The 13,978-nt window shown below is 40.7% G+C and overlaps 1 pseudogene across 1 annotated transcript in view; it reads left to right on the top strand.

Annotated features, from left to right (window-relative positions):
- The first annotated feature begins 5,966 nt into the window (after nucleotides 1-5,966).
- Nucleotides 5,967-13,978, top strand: part of LOC104838435 — a 45,747-nt pseudogene continuing 37,735 nt past the window's right edge. The window contains exon 1 of the transcript XR_775061.1: nucleotides 5,967-6,100. The product of XR_775061.1 is annotated as an aspartyl/asparaginyl beta-hydroxylase pseudogene (transcript). The remainder of the gene's footprint in view (nucleotides 6,101-13,978) is intronic.

Genomic DNA, 13,978 nt, shown 5'->3' with positions numbered 1-13,978 from the left:
TAAATTAATGACAAAGTTCACATTAACCTTAGTGCTGTAGGATTAGGGCCTCAGACTCCTAACAACATCTTCATTTCTTTTCTGTCACTTGCTGGAGGTAGAATAGTGCTCTTTGGATTGCAGAGATTTTGCCTTATTTGTTTTGTGAAGTGCTTTATGCATTTACCATGGACTATAAATAATGAGAAGAAAAGGTGGTTATTTTGAGTAAGAAAAGTTGTTTACAAGAAAAAGAAAATATAGTGCTCCTTTATATTCCTTGTGGAACACAAAGTAGAGCCATGGTGTCTCCTCAGTTTTCAAAACAACACAAACAAAAAGGTCATAGAAAGAAAGGAGGAACAATGCACAGAAGAACCACCAACAAACCAGGAGAAATGAGATGCACTCAGATTTCAGTTCTCCCCTCAGAAAAAAGTATTTACAAGGAATGCAAAGGCAACATGCTGTCAGCCCTAAACATTTGTTACAGCATCTGTATCCTGGTTTCAGCTGGGATAGAGTTAATTTTCTTCCTAGCAGCTGGTATAGTGCTGTGTTTTGTATTTAGTATGAGAATAATGTTGATAACACACCGATGTTTTCAGTTGTTGCTAAGTAGTGTTTAGACTAAAGTCAAGGATTTTTCAGCTCCTCATGCCCAGCCAGCAAGAAAGCTGGAGGGGCACAAGAAGTTGGCACAGGACACAGCCAGGGCAGCTGACCCAAACTGGCCAAAGGGGTATTCCATACCGTGTGACAGCCTTTGACACTGTCTCTCATGGCATACTCCTTGAGAAGCTGGCAGCTCATGGCTTAGACAAGTGTACTCTTCGCTGGGTAAAAAACTGGCTGGATGGACAAGCCCAGAGGGTTGTGGTGAATGGATTTACATCCAGTTGGTGGTGCGTGACAAGTGATGTTCCCCAGGGCTCAGTATTAGGGCTAGTTCTCTTTAATATCTTTATCAATGATCTGGTTGAGGGGATCGAGTGCACCCACAGCAAGTTTGCAGATGACACCAAGTCGGGAGGGAGGGTTGATCTGCTCAGGGGTAGGGAGGCTCTACAGAGGGATCTGGACAGGCTGGATCAATGAGCTGACACCAATTGTATGAAGTTGTTGTGGTTTAACCCCAGCCAGCAAGTAAGCACCACGCAGCCGCTCACTTGCTCCCCCTAGTGGTATGGGGGAGAAAATCGGGAAAAGGAGTAAAACTCATGGGTTCAGATAAGAATGGTTGAATAGAACAGAAAAGAAGAAGCTAATAATGAGAATGATAAAACTAATAAAATGACAACAGTAATAATAAAAGGATTGGAATGTACAAATGATGCACAATGCAATTGCTCACCACCCGCTGATCGACACCCAGTTAGTCCCTGAGCGGTGATCCCCCACCCCCACTCCCCCCAGTTTATACACTAGATGTGGCATCCCATGGTATGGAATACCCCGTTGGTCAATTTGGGTCAGCTGCCCTGGCTGTGTCCTGTGCCAACTTCTTGTGCCCCTCCAGCTTTCTCGCTGGCTGGGCATGAGAAGCTGAAAAATCCTTGACTTTAGTCTAAACACTACTTAGCAACAACTGAAACCATCAGTGTTACCAACATTCTTCACATACTGAACTCAAAACACAGCACCATACCAGCTACTAGGAAGAAAATTAACTCTATTCCAGCTGAAACCAGGACAGAGGTTCAGCAAGGCCAAGTGCCGGTTCCTGCACTTGGGTCACAGCAACCCCATGCAACGCTACAGGCTTGGGGAAGAGTGGCTGGAAAGTTGCCTGGCACAAGAAGACCTGGGCCTGCTGGTTGACAGCCAGCTGAATATGAGCCAGCAGTGTGCCCAGGTGGCCAAGAAGGCCAACGGCATCCTGGCCTGTATCAGAAATAGTGTGGCCAGCAGGTGCAGGGACGTGGTTTTTCCCCTGTACTTGGCACTGGTGAGGCCGCACCTCGAGTCCTGTGTTCAGTTTTGGGCCCCTCACTACAGGAAAGACATGGAGGTGCTGGAGCGTGTTCAGAGAAGGGCAACCAAGTTGGTGAGGGGCCTGGAGCACAAGTCTTATGAGGAGCAGCTGAGGGATCTGGGGCTGTTTAGTTTAGAGAAAAGGAGGCTGAGGGGAGACCTTATTGCTCTCTACAACTACCTGAAAGGAGGTTGCAGTGAGGTGGGTGCTGGTCTCTTCTGTCAGGTGGCTGGAGGTAGGATGAGAGGAAATGGCCTTAAGTTGCACCAGGGGAGGTTTAGATCAGATATTAGGAAAAATTTCTTTACTGAAAGGGTGGTCAGGCATTGGAACGGGCTGCCCAGGGAAGTGGTTGAGTCACCATCCCTGGAGGTATTCAAAAAATGCGTAGACAAGGTACTTCAGGACATGGTTTAGTGGGCATGGTTGATGGTTGGACCTGATGATCTTAAAGGTGTTTTCCAACCTAAACAATTCTATGATTCTATGTCCTGTATATAAATTGGGGGGAAAGCTGGCTGGGGACCGCTGCTCAGTAACTGACTGGGCATTGGTTAGCCAGTAGTGAGCAACTGCACTGTACATCACTTGTTTTGTATAATCTAATTATTTAATTATTTTTATTATTATTATTATTATTATTACCATTATTATTATTTTCTTCCTTTTCTGTTCTATTAAACTGTCTTTATCTCAATCCATGAATTTTACTTTTTTCCCAATTCTCTCTCCCATCCCACTGGATGGGGAGAGTGAGTGAGCAGCTTCATGGTGCTTACCTGCAGGCTGGGGTTAAACCACAAGAATCTGAAAAATGTGCCTTTTGTGACCACTATCTCCAGCTAATACACCAAGACTGGGCTGACAGAGATATAAATCACAACATAACCTAATTCTTTTGCTTCACTCCTCACTGCATGATTATTTTGCAGGAGGATACACAACCTCATCTCACCCCGAGATGAAATGAGCAAATGCCAGAGGAGCATTGGAAATTTTGTCTGACATTTGACGTACAGAACACACACAGCTGTTAAGAGGACATCATGTCATTCAAGTCTGGCTGACATATTACTAGGTTAAAACATATGTACTGGGTCCCGGCACAACATAAATTTAAATAGTGATTTGTCTGTTGCCATGTAAAGTCACTTTGTAATGACCTCTCCACTGGAAGAGGTATGGCCTTGGTGCAGCAGGTTGTCCCCAAGTATGTACCAGCCAACCTGCATTGCTGATCTGCAGCTGGTTACCAGCTCATGGCTACTTGCATGGGGAATTTAACTTTCCACTTTCTCCCTTTTCTTCCTCTCCTGCTCCCCAATGCTCCTGGCTGTGTGCCCCTGCCACTGATCTTCCTCCACCTGCGGAACCCTGTTAAAAACTTTGGTGAATAAACTCAGCTGAGATGTCCAGCTGTGTTAGTTTTCTAGTAGATTTTCAAATTGTGTCAGCTTATGGAGGAGTCTGATGAGAAGCAGAGCCAGATAAAAGCTGGCAATAGGAAGATGCAGAACGTAAGCACCCAAAGCAAGTAGCTTTGGAAACGTAGGAGTAGGGTACGGTAAGCTTGGAAAGGGAATTGTCCCCTTCTGCAACTCTAGGTTACTAAACTGCCTTGCCCCTTTTCCTGGAACTGCACCATTATGATGTAACATAACATCATGCTATACACTTAGCATGGGTGTAATGTTTCATATAAGTACTCTAGAGCACCTCGATATTCTGAGGGCAAAAGGATTAAAGGGAAGGCACAGAAGAAGATGACTGTGCTACAAGTTACAACAGTTTGTAGAAAGGAAGTTGGGTAACTCGTCTAACACAATAATGACAACTATTAAACTTTAGCTGTTTCAGAACTAGTAGACATTATATGAATGAATCCTCACCATTCTTCTGAGATTAAATAAATAAATCTGCCATTCCACAGGGAGACACACAGGGAGAAAAGACTGAAAATATTCAATTATTCAAATTTTTATTATTATTCAGTCCTTTTTTTTAAGCAAGTCCCATTGTTTTCATACTATTTGTATTCACTTTCTGCAGATTTCTGTTGGCACACAGGAATGATTATCAACAGGAATGACTGCCCTTTTCAGCAGATATAGCAGAAGGGAAGTTCTCAATTCATAATTCACATGGGGACCATGATTCAAAGAGCTGCTGTATTCATCCAGCCATGTAACAGAAATATATCATATCACCTATGGGGCCATAAAAACATGTTTGAGCACTGGACACCTGGAGGAATGCTTATAGCAAAGAGTGTGGGAGCAATTTATTGCCTGAAATAAGCTACTGCATTCATGAAGCAATTGACAACAAACAGCACGCTATTAGAACTGGGAATAATTCTAGCTATTTTTTCAGTTAGTAACAGAACTATGTTTGAACTACTCTGTAGACCTTATTCAGCTTATAAGAATGAAAGAATCCACAACCTTGCACAAACTTCAGAAATCATCTCACTCTTCGTATTCTGAGCCTTTATCCTTTTCTTATGGGCAGGAGCACACCATCCCTCTTATTTCATATTATGATTGTTAAACTTTTTCAAGTCACAAATGGCTTATAAACAGGTCTTTTCTGTAACTATGAGTGTGCGTGAATACAGGTGAAAGTTCCTGCGAGTCAGTGAGACGGTGGGAGGCTGAGCTCAAATGCATGACCTCACAAACCATGTTCTTTGTTGAAAAACTATCACTTGGTGTGACTTCTTTAGCTGAAAGTTGATCCTGGCATTTTGAGTATAATCTGCATTGTTAGTGATCAAACACTAAGGGACTTTCGTGACTTAATCGAACACATTACAGGTAAAATCTAAAGTGGAAGCTAGAAATCTTTCCTCCCAAACTTTTACTGCAACTATAACATCAGTCAGAAAAAAAATCAGAAGTTTGGGATGGTCTGTAAAACAACTTGAACTTTAACTCAAAACAGAAGATATTTCACACTCTGTTAGTGCTAAAAACCACTGAGGCTGCATAGGTTTTGGTACAGACATTTTGATATAGTTGTTATCCAACTATGCAGTGAGAAAAGCCACCTGACTGAAGTCTGAAATGTTCAAGACTTTCTGAAATGGCTCATCCAAAACAAAAGCATGCAGAACCTGCCAATTTTGTAGGGACAGCTAGGCCACTAGTATGCCTTCTATTGACATTCTTTGAGTAAGGCAGGGGATTTAGCTAACAAACTGTCTGACATCCCAAGAAATTGGAAATTTTTGAATGGCAATACTTGGCAATGGGCTTCTGTAAATGTAATTTTGAAATTAAAAGCCTAAAATTCATACTTGCCAAAGTCTTCAGGATTAAAGATTTAGTAATAACACTTTATTCCCCAGCTTGGCTGTAAATTGAGAATTAACTCTCTTCATGAGGTTTCTATATAGGGAAGGAAGCTCTGTGCATGGCTATATATATATGGAAAAAATGAGAATATCATGGCAATGACCACAGTTTAAATTATAAAACCCTTAAGACAAGGCATATGAGCTTATACTCGTTCATGTCACTTCTTAATAAGAACTTACACATATAAGTATTCTATTTCAGCAGGGAAAAAAAAATAGTTTAAACTATGAAAACAAACTTCCAGACAGGAGATTATAAATACAAACATCTACAAAACCTATTAGAAATTCACCACAGTGATGATAGGTTGAGAGCTTCAAGATTATCATCACAAAAAATATGACAGAATGAAAAGATTATCAGGAAATAATTGTCAGGCTTTATCAGCTATAAACAACTACTTACAGTCTTTCATCCTCTAGTGAGTTTACATCTCCTCTAAAATCTAAATAATGCTGCTGTACACGGGGTGCCATCATGACTTCAGGAGCCATAAGCAAGACTGCAGGTGGGGAACAACATCTCCAGCAGTCTCACGGTAGGATGGAGGAAACTATGTAAACCCCAAACCTCTCCTTGGTGTTAATAATGTAGAACATATAATTTCTGTGGAAAGATCAAATCATGCTGAGAAAAGCTTTTAAACAGAAACAATGGGGAAGACAGATGACAACCCAGAACCTAGTAAAGAGGTGATGGATGGGGTGGAAAATAAAGGCTTCCGGGCAATTGGAGCAAAAGAGACCTCAGGAACAGTACTGCAGGGTGGCAGGGCTCCCACCCCAGAGTAGGCACACAGCTGCACACAGATGGGGAAACAAAACCACAGTGACTAAGATGTGGTGGTACAGCTCACATAACTGGGGTAAGCAGTGGACAGGTAAAAACCCTTCGGTACAAGTGAACAGGGAAGAGGAGGACGAGGCGGTCCTCAGTGTGACGGTACAGCTCAGACACTTGGGGCTCCTCTATGGAGGCAGATGAGCCTGGCCAAACAGGGAATGCCTTTTGGCCCTTTGTCTCAGTATTCATTAACAAGGTCTATGTGCTTAAGGATGGGATTCAAGAACAAGGAGAATGACCTGGGGAGGATAAGTCAGGGATTAATTGTGAGCTCTCAACAAGTTCATGGGCTGCACCCAGCTGTGCTGAGAAAGCTGGCTGATGTGCTTGCAAGGCCGCTCTCCAACAAGAAAGGTCTTGGGGATCGGGGGAGATCTCTGACAATAGGGAGAAAGCAAATGATGCATCTATCTTCAATAAAAGCCGAAAGGATCATCCTGGTAACTACAAGCCTTACTTTGGTCCCTGGTCATAGAGTGGGTCCTCTCGGGGCACATTTCTGAACACAAGAGAGAAGAAGGTGATGGGGAACTGACGGTGTGGTTTGACCAAGGGTGAATCATACCCACATCAGCTGGTCACTTCCTGTGCTAAAATGACAAGATTTATGGACAAGTGGAGAACAGGGGATGTCATTTACCTCAAATTTAGCAAGGCTTTCAACACTTCTTCCACAATTTCCTTGTAGCCAAGCTGGATGTTAAAGTCTGGGTGGATGCCTCACCCAGTGGGTAAATACCTGGTTGGACAGCTGGGCACAGGGGTGTCGGCCACTGGGTTGTATCTGCCTGGAGGCTGGTGCTCCATGGGGTTCCACAAGGTCTGCCCTGGGGCCTGTCCTGTTTAACATCTCTGTCTGTGATCTGAGGAGGACACCAAGTGCACCCTGTCAGATTTGCAGGTGACACCAAACTGGGGCAGTGGATAAGTCAATATGCATGAGGGCAGGGCTGCTGTCCAGCTGGTGGGAAGAAGTGGCTAATGGGGCCCTCATGCAATTGGGGCAGGAGCAAAGGGAAGTCCTGTTCTAGGCAGGCAGAGGGTTTCCAGCTGCCATGGAATAAAGCCCTGAGCAACATGGTCTGACCCATAGCTGAGCCTGGTCTGGGCAGAAGGTTGAACTAGAGACCTCCTGAGGTTCCTGTTATCCTGAATTGTCCTGTGGTGCTACAATCCATAAAGCACAGTAGTAATTTTGAATACATACTATTCATGCCTTCTGATTTACCCTGCCTCTGTCTTGGGCCAAATAAAAAACTGTCTCTAGCAATGTGATATAAAGGATGAAGGATAGCAAAGCAACTGGATGAAAGAATCAGGAAGCTAATATTTTTTTAAAAAGACAAATTGAATGTAATTGGAACTAGAGGAGCGATACTGTAGTGTCACAAGCAGCTGCTCAAGACAGAATGGGAGGTGAAGGGCAGTAAAAGTTGCCAGCTCTAAACTGGCACTAGACTAACTTATGTTTCCCTCTGAAGGATGGCAACCAGAAGGTGAGCTGCTGCTTGATGAGTTGTTGCCTTTGACTATGCCAGTCAAAATTCATTTTGAGGATGTAAAAGAAACTAAGAAAGAAGAGTTGTGTTCACTTTCTCACCCTACATTTCTCTTCTTGATCTTAACAATTGAAGAACTTACTTAAACTTTTACTCACAAAAATAAACTAAAATTCTTTCTAAATTACAGCTTGTCTGTTGTTAAAACAGAAGATAAAGCTGGCAGTATGGGGACACTGTTTCTTCAAAGCCACATCAGCTGAGGAGAAGTGAGCAGGCTATCTGCCATTTAGGAGGAGTTTGGGAGTTCATGAGTCAAACTGTGTCTTGGCATGACCTCTCAGCAGGATCACCTCTTGGGAGCAGATTAGTAACTTTCTGGCAGGAACAGCAGTAACATAGATCATTACTCCAGGCAAAACCTCAAATTATTGCAGCATTGTACACACCAATCCCTGGCATAAAGCCAAAACAATGTGTTTAATACTATAGAAATAAAACTACAAAAGCATTAATGACACCCTTTCTCAGTGCAACCTGTTGTGAATTGTCAATATAGTTTGTCATTGTGCTTGCTGTATCTAAAATACTTGCCTATTGACCCCAGGCCAGGAATTACTGGGACAAATATAAAGTATTTGGATTTGCACTCTGGCTATACTTTATGTCCAAAGTGAAATCTCCAGGTCTGAAAACACAGAATTTGTCTGTTCTGCTTGAATTTACACATTGTGTTTTCTAGTGTGAAGCTGGAAGACAATTTTCTTTTTTAGGGATGTTTCATAATGGATTCTTTTATGCTCTACCTTATAACTGGTCATGAAGTGATTAATGTGTACTGCACATGCTGTGAACTGAATCCCAGTTCACTGCTCCAACAAATTATAATATTGGCAATCCAATTATTATTATTCAAAGAGTAAGAGATTAGAAAATACATTTTCAATATAAAACCATTAGAAAAACACTCTCTGTATGAATGTAAATTTTGCTTTTAGTATCAGCCCCACAAATTTGTATATTCATTTCCAATATTTGTTGTAATGCAATATTTGATGGCAGCAAAAGAACTAAGTGCAGTAACACAATTTTCCCCATGAAGGGGCCCTCTCATAGGTGTTGAGCCTTTCTGAGGGACAATTTTAAACTATAGCCTTTATTTATTACTTGTGAACGAAGTTGTAAGTTACTCAAACAAATGGGAGTCTGAAAGAAAGAAATGAACATACTGACATCCAGTGAACTCTTCTATGGAGCTGATACTACAGACTGCAAAGTTCAGAGTGAGATGGCTTGGGACTCCAGGCTTCTGTTAGGATACAGGCTCTTCTGACTAATGGCTAGCAAAGCCCACGCAGTTCTCACAATGCCAAGGATGCTCCTTTCAGCTCTAGTGAAAATCTAAAAAGGAGAAGGAAGAGAAAGAATAGTAGCCAAACATAACTGCATGATAATACCAAGCACTGTCTTACAGATTGTCAAGGCCCTTTTACATGAGGTAAATGTGGCTTTTGTCTAAAATCTTCAGGTTCAGTTTAGAAAGACAAGATGACATTGATTCAGATCCAAAGAAAAATAAAGTTCTAAGTCTGACTTACATATAATCAACTATTTGAAACCTTCAGAATAATCTAACTGAAAAATTTCTTAAACAGAAGACATTTCTAATTTACCAGTAGGAATAAGTTCCAAAGAAAAAGAGCTGTAGTTAAAGAACAAGCAGCATTCAGTAAGTTAACAGGGTGCATCCACCTGCCATTTACAACATCCTAGTGCAATTTTCCATAAAGAATATAATCCAGGACATTCCTTATCTCACTTATTATTACTATTTTATGGTATTACCTTTCGTGTTTTTTAGTAAAACAAGTTACAGTTAATTTGCTGTCACAATGCTGTCATAATTTGCTGAACAATGACAATTTCAGTTCTGGACCATTTAATGTTAAACACATAGATTATTTTGGAAACTAACCAAAACAATGATCCTGATCTTCCAAATGCAGCAAACTTCTTTAATATGTGCTTAGTTATAAGCATGTCTGTGAACCTATAAGCAAGATATAAGCATGTGTTTTATTGGACCACAGCATGAGTTTTACAGGAAATCAACCTGAGATCCTGCTTCCCTAAAAATGACATGTGGGGAAAAGGAAAAGAACCCAGGGGGGAAAATTAATATAAACTCTTGGAAGCATTAAAACACCTAAATTCTGATATGGAAAAGATGTTAATGAACTTGAATGAGCCAACCCTGCCACTTAGGACTTCAGCAAACTGTGACATGTTAACAATGAGAAGAAGGTAATTTGTAATTCTGTGTCATAGGAACAAAAGGAATGAGTATACAATGGAAAAGCTGGGCATATCTTTCATACACAGAACCAAAGAACAGATAGACCACAGAAAGTTAAAGGGTATACCTGAAGACTAAGAAGGATTGCAATGGCAAGAGATAAGTTTTAAAACCTGAGTTACTCTACTAAAGCTAGTAATAACCAATAACAGTTTTTGCCAGAATCTGTTCATTGTTAAACAAATGGAGAAAAAAAAGTAAGATTAAATGTAGGCTAAGGAATTCTGAGCACTTGTAGCTCTTTAAGCAAAAATGACATCTAGAAGCAGAGGAAACCCATTACAAGGAAAACCCTAAACTGAAATCCAAATTCAAACACAAACCTCAAGGATAATCTTTCAGAAATATTTTCACACTGAATTCACACTTGTCAGTTGCAACACAGCATTCAGGCATTTTTTTCTCTCCAACCTTCTCTAATTCAATACTAATGTACCTCTTCTTCCAGCCAGCTCTACTGCATTGAAATATCCTGAATATAATAAGATCTATAGATTTTTTGACATGCTATGGAAACGCATTAACAAATTGAGTGACTAAGCTTCTGTAAACAAATGTGTTGAAGATACTTAACTGTATACTAAGAAGTAACAAAGCAGCTTTGCTTGCATTTTTTTGTCCACCAAGTAATAAACCCCTTTGCTCTCTCACAGTCTCTACACAGTTAATGCTGGTTTGGGCTGACAGATTGGGCACAAGATTGCAATTTGAAATACGCCTCAGAGGGCATCCAAACAGAGGTGAAAGAGTGACAGAAGTGCAGCTGGTTTTCATGTCTACAGAGCTCTGTTCAGTGGAGGGTCAGGCAAGACCAGACTGCTCAAAGATGGATTACTACTTGTTTGTAACAAAGTATAAACATTTACCTGCATAAATATATAACTTTGCATAACATTCCAGATACTTCCTGGTTTTGCAGTTATATTTGCAAAAGCAGACAACAACAAAAAAATTGAACTACCCCCCACCCATAAAAAAAACCCCACTGAAATACTACAAAACAGTGTAATATCTCATACAAATGGAATCAAACCTTTAAATTCTATTCCTGGTCCAGTATCTGGTTCAGTATAGGGGGAAAAAAAAAAAAATCAATCCTTAAACATATATCTTCATGCTTTCCATTCTAACCTGTAAAATGAGATAATAATGCTGTATTTGTCTAACTCTCAGAGATATGTGAAGACTGATCAATATCTGAAAATTACACGGAATCTCCAAACAAGATCAAGAAAAAGGACAAACTGAGTCTAATTCTTGATGATACTCATATTTGTTCACAATAGACCCAAGTGAAGATGAAAGATCAAAATCACAGTGGTTATGAAGTCGAGGATAACCTATGGTTTTAGAATATATATATATTTCTACACACAAACATATGTTCACAAAACTTCTGCTGGAAGCTGAAGTAGTTTCAGTAACATGTAACACAGTTCAGCTCCTATATGTAATCAGGGCACATAAATTTCTGTTTCCTTTTTGACCTCCCTCATCTGCAAAGCTGTTGCAAATAATGAACTTTCACCAGTGTTTGTGGAGCTCTTAGGATTTCTATGTTAAAACAAGTTACTTATATTATGAAACCAGTGTTGAAGAAGATCCATGAATGTGCACAGTAGGCTAACCAACATTTAACTAATCCATGAATTGAAAATATGATGTATCTGCAGAAAGTATTGTACTGGTAGAGTACATAGAGAGTCCATGTTCAAAATCCAGAAAACCCTGCTACTGATCAAAAATAATTCCAGAATGGCATTCCTTTAAAAAGGCCACATTTGCCTCTTAGTTTTGAAAAGTGCTAACATATACACATAAATAGAGACATGACAAACAGGAGTATGTATCTTTGCATATATATATATATGTACACACACATAAATATATATATATATGGGGCAATACACAGGTATGATCCACCAAGGGGAACTTTGTAAACATGCATTTTATAAATTTAAAAAAACTAGATTAAAGTTTATTAAAGGGAGAGAACCGTGCTGAGTGGCAAGGACAGGCCTGATTAAAACAGCAGGGGAACTGCTTTTCTTGGGGTTAGGGGCATTTTAAAGGATTTTGTATGCTTGTAGCAGAGAACAAGAAAATGAATTATTTTTTTATAGCAACTGATGGTTTTATACAAGCTGCCTCATGTTGAAATGAGAAAACTGTTTGATAAGACACAGCAGAATGGCATTTAAGGGATTGCTCAACCTAAAAACTGGAAACCATTCAAAGGGACAGATGCAGTTTGATGACATATTCATGGCTGAGGAAGGTGTTAAATCTAGGTGCAATCCCTACACCTCTGAAATGTCCGGCTGCTCTTATGAGATTCTGGCAACATACAAGCCAGAAAACTGATTCACATGGACCATTACAATCACCTAAATTAATCTAATGTAATCTCATCCAATTCTTACCTATCAGAAGGTAGGTAGGTTCACTGAGCAATTCCTAACACACACCCCAGAGCTGCTGGCTGCAGTGGGATGTGTTTTCTGGGAAGACTGTCAGCCACCCAGCACTTGTCACATCCAATCATGCAGCACTGAAGCAGTTCTGCAGCGGCTGTAAAATTATAAATGAAACCTCACTGTAAGAGCTCTGCTTCCCAGTGTTCTTGGTATTTCAGAGTTGCTCTTTGCTATTAACTGGAAACTTTAAAAAAACCCAAAACATATAACTCATGGCAAGAAGGAAGGCAGAGATAGGATATTCATTATTTCTACCCCTTCCAAACTCAGGAGATAAAATGGACATGAAGAGTAAAATCTGTGAACTTTGGGAAAACTGGTAAGGATAAAAAAATTACTTTGAAACAGCATTTTTTACCGTCTGCACTGGACATGCTGACAATTATTTTTTCAACATAAAGCCTGTACCTACATTAGCAAGCAGTGCAGTACAATGGGAACAGGCTTGTGGGGCAAAACTGTTGGGTCTGAAGACCTCCAGCTCTGTTATGGTCTAGCTCTAGACTGCTTGCAGGGTCTGCAGGCCCATTAGTGTCTAGAGCATGCTAGGCATGCACCAAAACTGATGTTTTATCTTCATTTCAGCTGAAATGAACCCAGCTTGTGTGTTATGACATTTCCACATGATGTGAATGAAAGTGCATATCTGATAGGGAGATTCCTATCAGAGGAGACTCCCTACATGCTAATGAAGACACTCCCAAAACCAGCTGGTAATTGGTGGCACTTGGGCCCTGTAGTACAAAGAATTAACACACTTTAAAAACTTCAAGCTTGTGCTCAGATTTTGTAAAAAATGGGTGTCCACACCCAGGGCTCAAAGGGAAATTGGAAAAGCAAATAAAAGCCCAGCATATTCCTGTTGGATGTTTATTTCCCTGTTACCTAACCTTAATCAGTTTCTGCAGACAGGATCCTTTGGTCCTTAAAAATGTATGTGAATCAAGATTCTGAACCTCTCCCTCTTACCCACCATTTTCCCTCTTATTTGACAGCATGTCCCCAGGCTGCTGCTGGCATCTTAGTAACCCTAGACCTGCTGAGAATGTCAGGTTGTGCTAGGCACCAGGAGGGCCCTTCTCTTAGTCTGCAGCTGGGGCAGGCAGGTCTGATATGATGTGACTGACACCGGCACAGAGGCACCCTCTGTGTGAAGATTAATTCCTTCAGTTCCTGCATCCTGCAGGAAGCTTCAGTGAGACTGTCCCATTTGACTACTAACATACATTAACTGTGAAGCAACCATGGCTATCTGGTGCTCCTCCTCCTTTGGATATTTATTCTAAAAACACTCAAGTAAACTTCTTATTGCCTGCCTAAAGGCAGCATCACTAGGACACCAGGAAGAAAAATGATAGGACTACACATGCCACTGTTGAGAGAACTGTTCAGAGAGACAAACAAATGTGCAGTACCTTCTACACTGAGGATGTTTCCATGCTACAGGACCATCACAAAACTTTTGTTACCCTGCCTATTTTTGTCAGTAG

Source organism: Haliaeetus leucocephalus, unplaced genomic scaffold (assembly GCF_000737465.1).
Source record: "Haliaeetus leucocephalus isolate CR32 unplaced genomic scaffold, Haliaeetus_leucocephalus-4.0 Scaffold605, whole genome shotgun sequence".
Classification (NCBI taxonomy): domain Eukaryota; kingdom Metazoa; phylum Chordata; class Aves; order Accipitriformes; family Accipitridae; genus Haliaeetus; species Haliaeetus leucocephalus.
Note: the sequence above shows the minus strand (reverse complement) of the source record. Positions and strands in the feature narration are given on the sequence as shown.